This window comes from Pinus tabuliformis, chromosome 1_1 (genome assembly GCF_031772625.1).
Source record: "Pinus tabuliformis cultivar Carrire ecotype Pingquan chromosome 1_1, CPIR1, whole genome shotgun sequence".
Classification (NCBI taxonomy): domain Eukaryota; kingdom Viridiplantae; phylum Streptophyta; class Pinopsida; order Pinales; family Pinaceae; genus Pinus; species Pinus tabuliformis.
Window position 1 is genome coordinate 341,721,667 of NC_142297.1, and position 14,652 is coordinate 341,736,318.

At 36.4% G+C, this 14,652-nt stretch overlaps 1 pseudogene; it reads right to left on the reverse strand.

Annotated features, from left to right (window-relative positions):
* Positions 1-3,503: 3,503 nt before the first annotated feature.
* LOC149212971 (polygalacturonate 4-alpha-galacturonosyltransferase-like) lies at positions 3,504-12,370 on the reverse strand (annotated as a pseudogene).
* Between the last annotated feature and the right edge of the window lie 2,282 nt (positions 12,371-14,652).

Below are 14,652 nucleotides of genomic sequence, written 5' to 3' on the forward strand. Positions count from 1 at the left end.
TTCATAACACATCAGCATGATACAAATGACTTTCTAATATTTAAAATATCTTTGTTAACTTTGAATAGTACATTGTCGTCATTTGAGATTTAGGAATATTCTTGACCATACACAAGGCCATGAATATCTTCTATAGAGTGAAAATCTTCCTACATATTATATGCCATCCATCATAAGAAATTAAGAAATAGTATAAGGCAAATATATATTAAAAATAAAAAATTTAGCTCACAGATTCTATAGTAGGTTCATGAAATTTCATTCAACCCAAAGCTTCCTCTGCAATAGGGTATTCTCCAATAATTAATTCCTACAAGATCAAACTATATCAACCTTCCCATCTAGACCAATATAATCCTATATCTAATTCAATCGATAACATTTTAGATTTATGGCCCCCATTCAATAGTGACACCTTCTTAAAGGTGTGCCAAAAATCTACTCAACATGACATTATAACTATTTACATCATGGGCAATATGGGTAAACTTCCAACCAAAGATAAATGGTTTCTAGAATATGATTTTTCTACACATTTCCCTCATCCCATTTCACAATGGTAGCCAACAATCCAGATGATGCCATCAGCTACAAATTCTTCTATGCTAAGTATTTATTGTAGCTTTTGTGGAGGATATAGAGCTTGTACCATCCATAAGCATGATACAAATGACTTTCTAATATCCAAAATATCTTTGTTAGCTTTGAATAGCAGATTGTCGTCATTTGAGGTTTAGGAATCTTCTTGACCATACACAAGGCCATCAATATCTTCTATAGAGTGAAAAGCTTCCTACATATCATATGCCATCTATCATAAGAAATTAAGAAATAGTATAAGGAATATATATATTAAAAATAAAAAATTTAGCTCACATATAATACAGTAGGTTCATCAAATTTCATTCAACCCAAAGCTTCCTTTGCAATAGGGTATTCTCCAATAATTAATTCCTACAAGCTCAAACTATATCAACCTTCCCATCTAGACAAATATAATCCTATATCTAATTCAATGTATAACATTTTAGATTTCTAGCCCCCATTCGATAATGATACATTCTTAAAGGTGTGCCAAAAATCTGCTCAACATGACATTATAACTATTTACATCATGGGAAATATGGATAAACTCCCAACCAAATATAAATGTGTTATGCCTTTTTCCCATAAGCATCTATTAGCATACCCTTTTTAGTAGAGAGAAGATCCTTTGGATAGTGGGATACAATCTTTAGTTCTTGTGAGGGCATCCAAAAATCACCCTTGGACAATTGACTACTAGCATCTTTACAACAGTTTTTGCTCACTGAATTGATACTTGTCTCAGGGGAGTTCTCCTTGAGGGTCTTTTGCCCAACACTTTGCCTTAAGGTAAAAGTGTGTATACATTGTTGTATGTAATCTTGATCTTCCATATTATCAATACAAGAAGATAAAGATACACCAGTTGAATATGCAATAAGTGCGAAATTAGACAACTCAAACTGTTCACACTTTGTGTTTTCATCGAAGTCGGCTGATGTTGCATGTTCTTCATCAGAATTTGTCCATACTGTTGTATTTTCTTTTTCTACAGTACAACTTTCATCCACACTGCCCCTTGAATGCGATTTTTCCTCATTCATTTCTTCAACCTTATCCTCATTATACATCATACTCGACAATCATCATACTAATACAAAACAACCTCTGGATATTATTGGTGAATAATTGTAGTAAATGGGTTCTCATGTAATGATTCCCAATACCAATGGAACAACATATAATTTGAATCACTCAAGTAATGAATCTCAATTTAACAACATTATAATATAATTATATTCTACCATAAATAGACATCAAGAATGCTTTGCCTTGTAGATTTCAACACCCATGTATTCGATGGATTTATGGGAATGAAGGGAAATTGGAAAGCCAATGATCTCCTACAGTTATGTATGGCCTTGTCTAGTACCTATGGCCTCTTAGACAACCAAGATTGAGCTCAAACTCACCCCAGAAGATTAAAATAATGCTCAGGGGAGACGAAAACGACTCTAGTAAGTAGAAATCCACCCAAGAATGCTTAAGAACACTTTAGGTAAGGAGAGAGAAATTTGTAACAGTCGTACAAAAACCAAATTAGCAACTCCTTGAGGAAATGCAACATCTCCAGAAACGTGGCAGTTGATCTCTAACTCAACAAGAAAGTGGATTATGAGTAACTCAGAGCTGATGCATTTAGTAGAGCATCAATCAATCAAGAGTTTCTGAATGATGCTAATAGAAATTCAATGGAGAGTTATTTATTTCAGCCATGAGCACAAAGACAGGAGCACATATAATATAACTAAGGAGTAGGAATGATGATAACTCACACACCATAAGTTTATTATATCTTAGGAACATATATTAGATGAGAGCCTAGCACATTGCCTTCATTGTCAAAAGAGAGGCGTCCATGTGCAAATTAACCCTTGCCCCATGTGAGACTATTGCAGCATAGTTGCTATGGGAAAATGAAGGAATTGGTCATGGCAGTTAAACACTGAATTGAGCTAGTTTCAGTGTTGTCCAATTAGGGCTATTGCATCTTGTCACAGGCAAAGATTGTAGGACATTTCAACATTACAAAGGCAACAATCCAGGCATAGTCACTCTTTGTTTAGTTAAGTCAAAGCTCATGGAGAATGATATCTAGGTGTTTTAGCCTATATTCGACCTCTTTTGGGTAGCAACCAAGAAAGTGAAAAAGCTCGAAGTATGTAATCCAACGAGAGAAGAAAAACTAAGGATAAAAAGAAGTCTACAAAACTTGAAGAAGCTGAAGTTTGTCACTAAGTCGAATCTCAATCTAAAGCTATCTATTTGTAGTAGGATCTAAATATCTGTGGTAAAGAGTCAAGGGTTTGCTATAGTAGCTGAAGATCAGTAATAGAAGGTAAAGAGTTTGTAATTGGAAGTCAGTGTGTTATAATAAGAGACTAAACCCGCAATAAGGAAAGAAATTCAGAAGCTGCTTCTGACTTTGACTAGGCAGAGACTCAACTATTAACCTTGACTTAAAGAGGAGGGTTGACTTGGAGGGACTCTTTGGTCTTGTGTTGGATATCTCATTTTTAATAAATTCAATAAGAGGAGGATTTTTGGGTTTTCCCCTATTGAGAGGCTTTTCCCTACCTTGAAAGCCTAAATCTTTGTGTCTTGTACTTCTTTGTTTTCTTGGAAGAACAATTTGTGTAATTACTTGATGAAAGAGAAATATTAACTAACAAAGAAAAGAATACTTATATAGGAGTTTACTTCCAACTATGAAGGAATACAATGAGGATATAAAAATTGTAAATCTTAAACTTGGCTAGGCCAGTGCACCTCCAAAAACTTGACTCATTAAGCCATAAACTAGAAACCTTCTGTGGAACACCAAAAACAAATGAATTAGAATGAATTATCAACCAGAATCAAGGGCCTTTACGCTTTACATTTGACAATCTATTGCAGTATGAATATTGAGGTCACAGCTATTCATTTATATTGCACTGTTGTAAGAAAGGATGATCATATTTTATATATTTTCTCTAGTAAGGCCTGCACTTCATTGTTGCCAGCTCTAACCAAGGTTTCATGTTCCCATTGTAATGAAAAACAGCTGCATTACCAATCTCTGAACAGTCCACGCTAGGATTATATCCTAAACCTAGCACATGCCAAGACTTGTCCAAAGGATGGGTCAAGCCATAAAACGTTCAATCCAGGGGGTAGTTTTCCAAGCTTCCACAAAATTCTATCCTCATTCTGACATACAATAAAAGAAAAACTTAGAAATCGAACAAAGAAAAACCCATTAAGTTTTCTAGCTAATTACTTTGGATTTACTTCAAATACTTTAAAGTAAGAATCACAGGAATTAACATAAATAAACCACACTACACACTTACCGTGTTTTGCCACTTGTGATATATTCCAGTTATATCTTGTTTCTCCCATTCTTTGAGATCAAATACATTCATCTCATATGCCCAACCACAAGCATTAGGATCAAAGTGCCTGGCTATGTGCGTATTGTAAAAATTAAGGTATTTGTCAAACCAGCGAAAGCTTTCTCCACAAGTTTCCACTGAACGATTAACCTTTCCATGAAGATCTACTGACCACAAGGGCATCAAATTTGTCTGCACCACAATATCATCATTCAAGAAAAGGATCTTGTCCATTTTCGGATAAAGTTGTGGAAGATAGAAATGAAGATGATTTAGCATGGATAAATATTTTGGATTTATATATTTCAAATTGGAGGAATGTGCTGAGAGTGTAGTCGAGTGATCTGCCTTGAAATAATACTCTTTCATAGCTGCGGATTCAAGTTGGCGAAGCATAGGGAAATAGGAGGAATTGAGCCATTTAAAATCATCAACATTTTCTACATGTATCATAGCTTTCCCTGGGTGATTAAGTAAAAACCACATTTTCATGGCCCCAAAATTTAACTTGTCTGTGATGAGATGAAATACATATTTCTCAGATTCCTGCAAACACATGTAAATCACCTACAATGAGATCCAAATATTAAATGTAAAATGTAGCAAAACTGTTGGACTTCCAAACTTTAGATTAATTTAAATTAATAACACTTCACCTTAGCATTCATGACAGTTGAATTCACAACCGCAGATGTAGGCAATACATTGTCAAAAAATAATGCATAGTGATAAAGAGTCGGGTCCTCCAACTTGTCCTTTTTAGGAAATTATCGCATTTAAAGAGTAATAAAGTAATAATCTATGGTCAATCGCATGGACAGACAGTGCAGGCCCTTGGGAATAGACTTTTTTGGCACCTGACTTAAAAATTTACTTTGCTTTTCCAAGGTCCTTAATTTCTCATCTGCAGACTGAAGCATGGCTTGCAACTTCTTTGTTACTGTCGCACAGCCATAAAATTTTTCTCTAGCCTTGGATAGGACATGACCCATAGCCTTGATCTTCTCAGGTGCACTGAAACATTCATATCAATTATTGGTCATGAAAAAGAGAATGAAAAGCAGAAAGATTAACACACAGACTGCAACTTTAAAAGAAACAAAGGATATGAACACCAAATGCAAATGGAAGCACTTACTACTCTTGGTTTAGAAGTAGCCAACGCGAAAATCCAGGGAGTAGTGTTCCAAGCTTCCACAACACTCTATCATCATTTTAATATACAATAAAATAAAAACTTAGAAATCGAACAGATTACTTGAGATTTACTTCAAATACTTTAAAGTAAGCATCACAGGAATTCACATAAATAAACCACACTACACACTTACCATGTTCTGCCACTTGTGATATATTCCAGTTATATCTTGTTTCTTCCATTCTTTGAGATCAAATACATTCATCCCATATGCCCAACCACAAGCATTAGGATCAAAGTGCCTGGCTATGTGCGGATTGGGAAAATTAAGGTATTTGTCAAACCGGCGAAAGCTTTTTCCACAAGTTTCCACTGAACCATTAACCTTTCCATGAAGATCTACTGACCACAAGGGTGTCAAATCTTTTTGAACCACAATATCATCATCCCAGAAAAGGATCTTGTCCAGTTTGGGATAATCTTGTTGAATATAGAAACAAAGGTGATTTAGCATGGATAAATATTTTGGATTTATATATTTCAAATTGGAGGAACGTGCTAAGAGTGTAGTCGAGTGATCTACCTTGAAATAATACTCTTTCATAGCTGTGGATTCAAGTTGGCGAAGCACAGGGCAATAGGAGGAATTGAGCCATTTAAAATCATCAACATTTTCTACATGTATCGCAGCTTTCCTTCGGGGATTAAGTAAAAACCACAATTTCGTGGCCCCAAAATTTAACTTGCCTGTGACGAGATGAATACATGTTTCTGAGGTTCCTCCAAACACAAGTAAATCACCTACAATGAGATCCAAATATTAAATGTAAAATGCAACAAAACTATTGGACTTCCCAAATTTAGAGTATTTTAAATTAATAGCACTTCACCTTAGCATTCATGATAGTTGAATTCACAACCACAGATGCAGCCAATACATTGTCAAAAAATAATGCATAGTGACAAAGAGTTGGATCCTCCAACTTGCCCATTTTAGGAAATTTTGCTTTTCAAGGGGAAGGAAGTAATAATCCATGGTCAACCGCATGGACAGACAGTGTAGGCCCTTGGGAACAGTCTTTGCTGCCAGCTGACTTAAAAATGTACTTTGCTTTTTCAAGGTCCTTACTTGCTCGTCTGTAGATTGAAGCATGGCTCGCAACTTCTTTGTTACTATCGCACAATCATAAAATTGTTCTCTAGCCTTGGATAGGACATGACCCATAGCCTTGATCTTCTCAGGTGCACTGAAACATTCATATCAACTATCAGCCATGCAAAAGAGAATGAAAAGCAGAAAGGTTGACACACAGACTGCAACTTTAAAAGAAACAAAGGATATGAACACCAAATGCAAATGGAAGCACTTACTACTCTTGATTTAGAAGCAGCCAATGCGAAAAGTATTACCTTTGAGGTAGATCAGAATCTGCATTAGACTCACCCAATGTGCGCTAACATTCTTTAGTACGAAGCATCAATTCATGGTATAAATCAAGATTATTCCTAGCCTGGGAAATGCTTGAATACACCCTAGCCATGATCAATTGGTCTCACATCAATCTAACATTGGAGTCAGAATTTTCGTTCTCATTCTCCCACCTCCAAATGCTGTATTTTCCCACGACAACATAATCTACCCCGTTGGAACATTTAATTGTTGTGTTTTCAAGATCAACTCGTTTTCCTTCATCCTGTTGAGTCAGCTCTGTTGACCTTTTCTCCCTCCTCTTTTGTCTCAATTGATGTAAGCATTAAACTACTATAAATTAAAGCATACTATGCTAAAATCTAAGAAATATAAAATTTTTCTATGGGAGAAGTAACATTCAAAAAGGATTTTGGAAAATATTATAACAATTCCCTTTTCCATGAGAACAAAAAGTAGCGATCTAGTGCAGCAAATAATTTTACCCTCTGTGAAACTTTTGTTGGACTTTCTTCAAGCTGCAAATGGTCTGCATTATAACAACCATTGTCCTGGGAGTTTGACTAGACATTACCTTACAGTAGGCTACCAACATCATAGACCAGATAACCAGGGAAAATCAAAACTTACCGTCAAGAGCATTCTCTTTGACGTCTCGATGTTCACTTCCTGTGTCATCCTCTTGAAACCTTGTAAGAAGTTCTTCGTCATTGGAAGTTTTTTTCTGCACCTTGTCATTCATTTTACCCTCTTGAAGATTTTCATTTCCTTCTTCGTTGAAGATCACACCATCTTGTTGCGAATGTAACTTTTCTGAGCTATCTCCAGAAGTTATTTGTCTCTGTTTGATGTACACCGTTAGAAATAGAGAAGCACCCCTGCCAATGTCAGTTTTCACTTCTTGCTTAATACAACCCTACTCAACTACATAGATCATCATCACATATGTTTCCTTACATGTTCAATAGAGAAAATAACAAAAATCTTGACCAATCGTACCTCAGAGTTAGTAATATCCGTTTGGTTTACTTCAGAGGGATTTTCTAATACCCATGAGGAAGATAAATCATTATGTCCAACAATATTTAAGTTTAGAGTTCCCAAGTCCTCTGTGCTCGCTATTATGACATCAATCACCTGCCCAGTAAATAAAATTTATTTTCAATTCTCTGCTCAATAGGGGAGAAATCAAATTTAAGATATCCAAATGCAGCAGGTTTCTTATACTTGCCTCCTTTGGGAAGAGAGATTCAATGCTCTCTGTTAAACTCTGCTTTCTCCAATCATCTACTTGTTCCTGTGAACCCCACAGATAAATAGATAAGAGTGATTTTAAACATATGACAGGTATTCTCAATAATTCCTCTCTATTTTAATCCACTCAGGTCGATTAAATTTCATTTTAGGGACACTATTTATTTTATGGGATTAGACTAACATAAGTTCAAGTGCCTTGCCCAGATCCTGAAAAAGAACAAAATGGCCATAGAAAAATAGAATTGGTTTTCAAGATGTGGAAAGAGAATACCATTCTAACAGATCCATCTCCTGAGAAGTTGTGCCTTGCTATTTTAAATGACAAAAAAACGCATAAACGGTCAAGTAGAAAGACTTGATGGATAAGAATATCTATAAAAATACTGAAACGCTAAAAAGGCGGTTGCTTTGATATCATGCATATGCTAAGATCGAGATTTCATTACACATCAATAATAAAATGGTGTGCATAATATCTATCATTTGTTTTGGCCAATGTGCTCTGAACACTGTGGGAATAGTGTGAAAATGATATGTATAGCAGAAAGTAGCTGGTGAACAAGATTGTCGTTGTGAATTGGGTCTAGGTTGGGTGGATTAGAACTGGTTTTAGCTTGACTGATGAGAATTGGATTGAGCTTTATGGATGGAAAGTGGGTCTGGCTTGGATAATGAGTGGACGAGAAGAATGATTGTTACCCTTCCCACCCAGATTCAATTCCCACAAGATTCAATTCCCATGAGTAAGATGTTGAACTGAACTCTTAACAAATATATTTTTATAATACCCATCCAGCTTATGCAGAATCCATCGCACACTTGGTACCATCCTACTCAGAATGAGGAGTGCCCAGCGAATTCACCGAGCAGTTGTCCAGTGAGTTTACCAGTCATATGCATTTCCCTTTGTTAAAAGATGGAAAGATCATTGTTATTTCTTGCTATCAGGATGAATGATTTCATTATCTTTGGCAAAGGAAATTACCCTAGGGGCAGTTGGTAAAGCCTTTGCTCTTGCATGAGATAGGTACAAACTTTGAATCTTTCTCTTGGTAGGTATTGTATCGTGTTAATGCAGAGATGGAGTTCACAGCTTCACACAAATCAAATGAAAGGAAACCTATAAAGAAAACTCAAAAAATGTCTGGAAAAATGCTAGAGGTGCTAAACTTTTGACAATAAGTGAGGAAAGTATGTTTGATAACATCTACACCTTCAGATCGTGCGAGAAAAGCTAAAAGGAAAATCAAATTCCAAAGTAGGTCCATGGGGTTTTGGTTCAATGGTTAACCGAGGGTGGTGAATGCAAATCAAATTTCGAAGCAGGTCCATGGGGTCTTGGTTCAATGGTTAACCGAGGGTGATGATAATTCCCCGCCAAGGCTCAAATCACATAAATACATTGTTCAATGGGTTCTCAATGAAAGGGATCTTTCTAAAATAGTATAAGATGACTACACTTCATTGTAATGGAGATCTTACTTGAATGTTGTAAGAAGTCTACACTTCATTGTAATACTACCAGATTAAGAAAGGGCATGCTTGCCAATAAAGATAAATTAAATGTTGAACCACCCCAAAAAAAGAGACAAAAGTAGCTTGATGAGGGAGGAGCGCAGGAAGAAGCTTACCAGCGAGGGAGCAAGGCAGGAAGAAGCTTACCAGCGAGGGAGTAGGGAAGGAAGAATCTTACCAGTTGCAGATGTAGATGCGGAGTGACGAAACCTAGCTACCAAAAAAACCAATGGCATGAACACAAAGATAACAAGGAAGCCCACCATAGCTATTCAATGATGAGAACCCAGACCTCCCCATCCTCCATTTCTACCACGCTAGTAGCCCTACCACCCTCCATTCCACACACCTCCTCTTTTCTCAGGAATCTTTAGCTCTCAAACCTAACACCACTTTTCTCCTTCTCCTCCTCCTAAACAGATATCGAACAATGCAACCCTTACTCAATCATAATCCTCTGCATCAAAAGCATATCTTGGTTAGCAAAAATATATGAAGTCAGCAACAACCAAAAAACCCCTTAGATCTCATATACACTTTAGAGCATTTGATAGAAAAAATTACCAAAGGAATTACGAAATGGATAGATTAACTAATTTCATGCAGTTTTGAGAAAGAAAGGGACACTGACATGGTAAAAACCTAGATGAAAATGGGCATAAGCGCCGGAAGTAGACAGATTTGAGGGTCTCTATCTCTGTTAGCCTTTTTGGTTAAAAAACCAAAACATATAATTAAGGGAAACACGTCATTCGAATTCAGATGCCAACATAGATGTTATTATTAATTGGGATCCTCACCAGTCTAGCTGACTGTTCATACACTACGACATAGGAAGAGGAAGAATAGGCAGGCAGTGTTGGGTATATATGATGCCCCTCAACTTACTAATTTAACTGAGCAGGTACCAACTTGGCATGCCTTGCATTGAGGCATGTAAAGGTAAAGGGAATGCTACGGGGGTAATTTGATGCAAAGCAAGGGTGAATTATGCCTCCCTGAATGCACATCATGAGACTGTGTTTAAGATTCACAATTCTAAAGCTGCGAGAATACTAGAGTGTAGGCACAAGAGAGAAGCTAAACATATTGTGATCTAACATTTAAAATGGTGACTTGTTGATTGATTTCTCATTCATAATGAAGAGAAAAAATTTGATGATTGGGGGAGAGAAATGATGAGTGTTATACTGAGTAAAGGAAATACATCATTTTGAGGCCATGGATAGATCTTAATGGTCTGGGATGCCAGTGTTAGTAAAACCTTACCTAAATTCCTTATGACTGCCACATGCATGAGTGTTACACTTACATTATTGATGCACTAACCATAGGGAGTTGGTATAATATTCATGGTTATGGGTGCTTACAAAACTGGGTTTTCATATACCTATGAAGTGAGAGGGAAGAAAGTACCTTTTCTTCAAGATAGGAGTAAGGCTGTAAGCTTTAAACTAGCCGACAAAGAAAAATTTTGTTAAAGAATACATTTTACACATCCTGTGTCCATTAGTACGAACCGGTTTATAAACATAGTGTTGGATTAATGTCATAGCACTTCTAGAAGTTGTTTTGAATCTCAAAAAACATGTTTTATGTTGTCGTCTTCTTCGAATTTTGCACAAGAAACAGTTGGTCCTTTAACAAGACTCGAGTGTGCCAACATGCACTGAAGAAGAGGTTATTAGCATTGCAAACCCCCTTCTCAAATCAGTATGTCAATTTTAAATTTAGCAGAAATTGGCAATAAAACGTATGATGTTCTAGAAGCTAAAAGACAGACAACACATGAATCTACAACTTCTTACCTCTATTGTTGTCATCTTTAGCTTGCCCCGCCAGAATGGTATCAAAGTTAAGGTGAGGGCAAGGTATTAGAGCTAAGGTGAGGGCAAGCCCAAGCAAGGAAGAAATAAATCACAAGAAGTTTTCTGACAACACTGACCTCCTTCCTCTTCAAAGATCAGACATCGTGAAGCACTGAAACTCCTACTGCAAAATTCTAGGTTGCAGATCCCAGAAAGAAAATGAGATCAAGGCCCCATCAATCAAGCACCTCTAAGGTAGAGCTCTCTGTCAAGTTGTTGGTCAAATGATCTATATCTAAGGCCTTTTGTCATGACTATAGCCAGGAAGCTTTAGTTGCTTTAGGGTCAAATATTCTATTATGAAATCACCCTTGAATTGAATTTGGTTTGGAGATAGTGTCTCACTCGGAATTCTTTCTCTGTTGCAGGTTTATATAAAATCATATCTAAAGCTATAAAGTTCCTAGCATCTAAGCTAATATATATAATATTATTCTTGAGCTCATTGACATGCCTTCGGCCTTGTATTAGGGCTTTGTCTATCTCAGAGAGAAGTATAAAAGGCTACAAAAGGTGAAGTATCCTCGGCCCTTGGACATCAATCAAGAGGGTTTGTAAAATAGTGTTCGTGATTTTCCATTGGGTAGATGCTTATTGAAGGTAAAGGATCAACCTTTGTGCGTCTTTTAGATTCTAGTATCAAAGGAAAGGGGGTTCATGACAAATAAAGATCATTTCAAGGATCTTGAAATCTGAAACACAATGTTCTAAAATCTCATTTAAATAGGTATGACTATTATTGGTGTCTAAGCCAAATGCATCTCAACATTTCTTCTCATATCAACTCATTGAGGCAATCACGACACACATGTGGGTTTAGCCTAGAGCCATCACTTTTTATATGATTTTTACATCTTGGGTTTAAAAAATCTTTATATACTCTAATTAGTAATTTCTAGTACCCATGCTCGGTGCATGCTACACATTATTTTTCAGAGCTGCAAAATTTGCATTCCATCAGTTAAAGCTAGGATAAAATTAGTCTTAGTCAAAAAAGTCTATTTTATTTGATGGATTCAAACTGAATTTAATTTACTATGGCTTTTCCTTTCCTTTAATTTACTCTGGTTTCAATAGCCATCAAATCTTCCAAAGACAGAAATTCGATAATAGAACTGGAGTCAGATAGAGACTCACCGCTGCGAGAAATGGATACAGTTGAAAGTTCTTTCCCAAGGTTTGGTGGGTCGACGGGCTCCATGAATTTTTTTCCCTCTTCCCCAAATTTATCAATAGCTTTTGTTGCAGCAGCCTCAAAGGGGTTTTTGTTGCCTGTGCTAGGGAAAATGTATGATTCCGAAGGGGATGTCCAACAACTAAAGCTTTTTAATCAGTTACTTCAGTCCAGAATTTCTGGAATAGGTCTATCAACCTCTTTCACTTCCTTGGAGGAGAAGACGACAACCTATAGAGAGAGAGGGGAATTTTTTGGGTGACGGTGGAAAGGAAAAGCCCTGTTTGAACCTTATGTGGGTCCGGGGTTCCATAGCGAAATCAAGGAGCCGCACAAGTTCCAGTTAGGTGTCCCATTCCCTACATAAAACCCCAACAATCCCCTGCCTCTATCAAAATAGAAGGGAAAAATAAGATACTTGTAGAAAAAATTTGGTCTCCATTGCTGAAACCTCCTCCAGAATTCAAAAATTCATGGCTTGAACAAAATTGCTGAAACCTTCTCCAAAATTCAAAAATCCAGGGTATGAAACAAAATTCCGTTGCCCATTGTTCTTCTTCCATTCTTGAAAGCTCCTGAAGGGTGCTCCTTGAGGGTTTGAACAAAAATGGCATCTCCCACCTTGAAATTTTATTTGGTGACTCGTACGCAGGAGACAAAATGTTATGTTTTAACAAGCTCTTATGAATATATATATATATATATATATATCTTCTAATGCCTCTCAATGTCTTCCATGGGGAATTTTGATTATGATAAATTCAATAAATAAAATGAAATTTTAAGATGAATTCATGTAGTAGTGATTCAATGGAATGGAATCATTTTTAAATGCTTTGGAAACTTTTTTTCACGAAGTTTTCATATATATATTTTTTTCTAGATAGTTTCACCTTTTTCAAAGGGGGAAGAGGTGATAGTCTCTTGTAGTAGTGATTCAATAAAATGGAATCATTCTTAAATTTTTGGAAACCTTTTTCCATGATGTTTTTAGACAACCAGGCCCACTCTATCCTTTACAACACAAACTGTCCCATGCCAAGACGAAGCCGAAAATATACATTTACTGATATTCTTAGGCAGAGCGAAAATATGAAGCCAATATACAGCGATGCTCTGAAGGACTGCTCGAACTAGAGTCAACTTGCCTCATAGGGAGAGCCTCTTGTGTGCCCATGATAAAATTTACAGTGGATTTTCTCTATAATTCAGCTCCAATCCTTAATTCCATAACAATTAGGTTGGAGCAAAAATCTAAGATATTTAAAATTGCATCCAATGCAGTGGGGATAACACCAAAAATATGATAAATCTCCAGTACCAATGCATCATTTGAGTAAGAATAAATCATATGAGATTTAATATTATTCATAAGGAGTCCAAAGACTGATCAAAAGAGGTCAATCTGCCAAATAGTAACACATCATCGACAAAAATCAAAGGAGTAACTATGACTTATCTACCTACACACATGTAGCCAAAATTACGTTTAATCCATCTACCTCCACAGCTGCAACCAAAATTACCACCCTTGTGAATTTTGTGACTAATTCTTCGAAAATCCAATCTTTTATTCTCAGCGTCTTCTTCTCGCAAAAGTTGTCATTGATATTTTGAAGTTGGCATATTGTCTACTAACGAATATTCTGTAATTTGCCTCCACCATCCTTGTAGAAGTTATGGTGTAGAGTTGCAACTACTCATGAAGTTTTAATCAAAATCATAAGACACAAGCCTACTCTACTGCTCTCCAGAAGTTAATTCACAATTTAGAACCAAAATTTCATACATGCAATAAGAAATAACACACATGCACACAAACTTTTTCCTAATGAAAACAATATGCTAGAAACCCCAATGTCTGTTTGCACATATATGATCAATAGAAATGTATTGCAATTTATTTTCTCAACTGAGCACAACCTACAAGTGAATAACCTGTATCTTTTCTCACTAAGAAGCTCTAAGCCAGACTTAGTAAATTTCTACCTCTACTTGAGCCCATATTTCCTTGCGCAATTCCTTGAGAAATTAGGCCCCTATTATTTAGGAATTTTTACAAAATGGATTGCGAAATTCCCAAGGTTGATCATCTGACTGTAAGCAACACTTGTACACTCAAGGCTTGTCTACAGTTGATGTTACATTACCTTGGAATCTCCACCACAGCTGGGGAAATTGAATTCTCCATGCATTAGCTATTTTGGATTGATTGATTAGTTAACTGAATGATCACTGATTTTGACTGAAGTCCCACTGCACAATTGGCCTTCCACTAGTTCCTCAAGCAGTTGGAACTAGTTAAACTG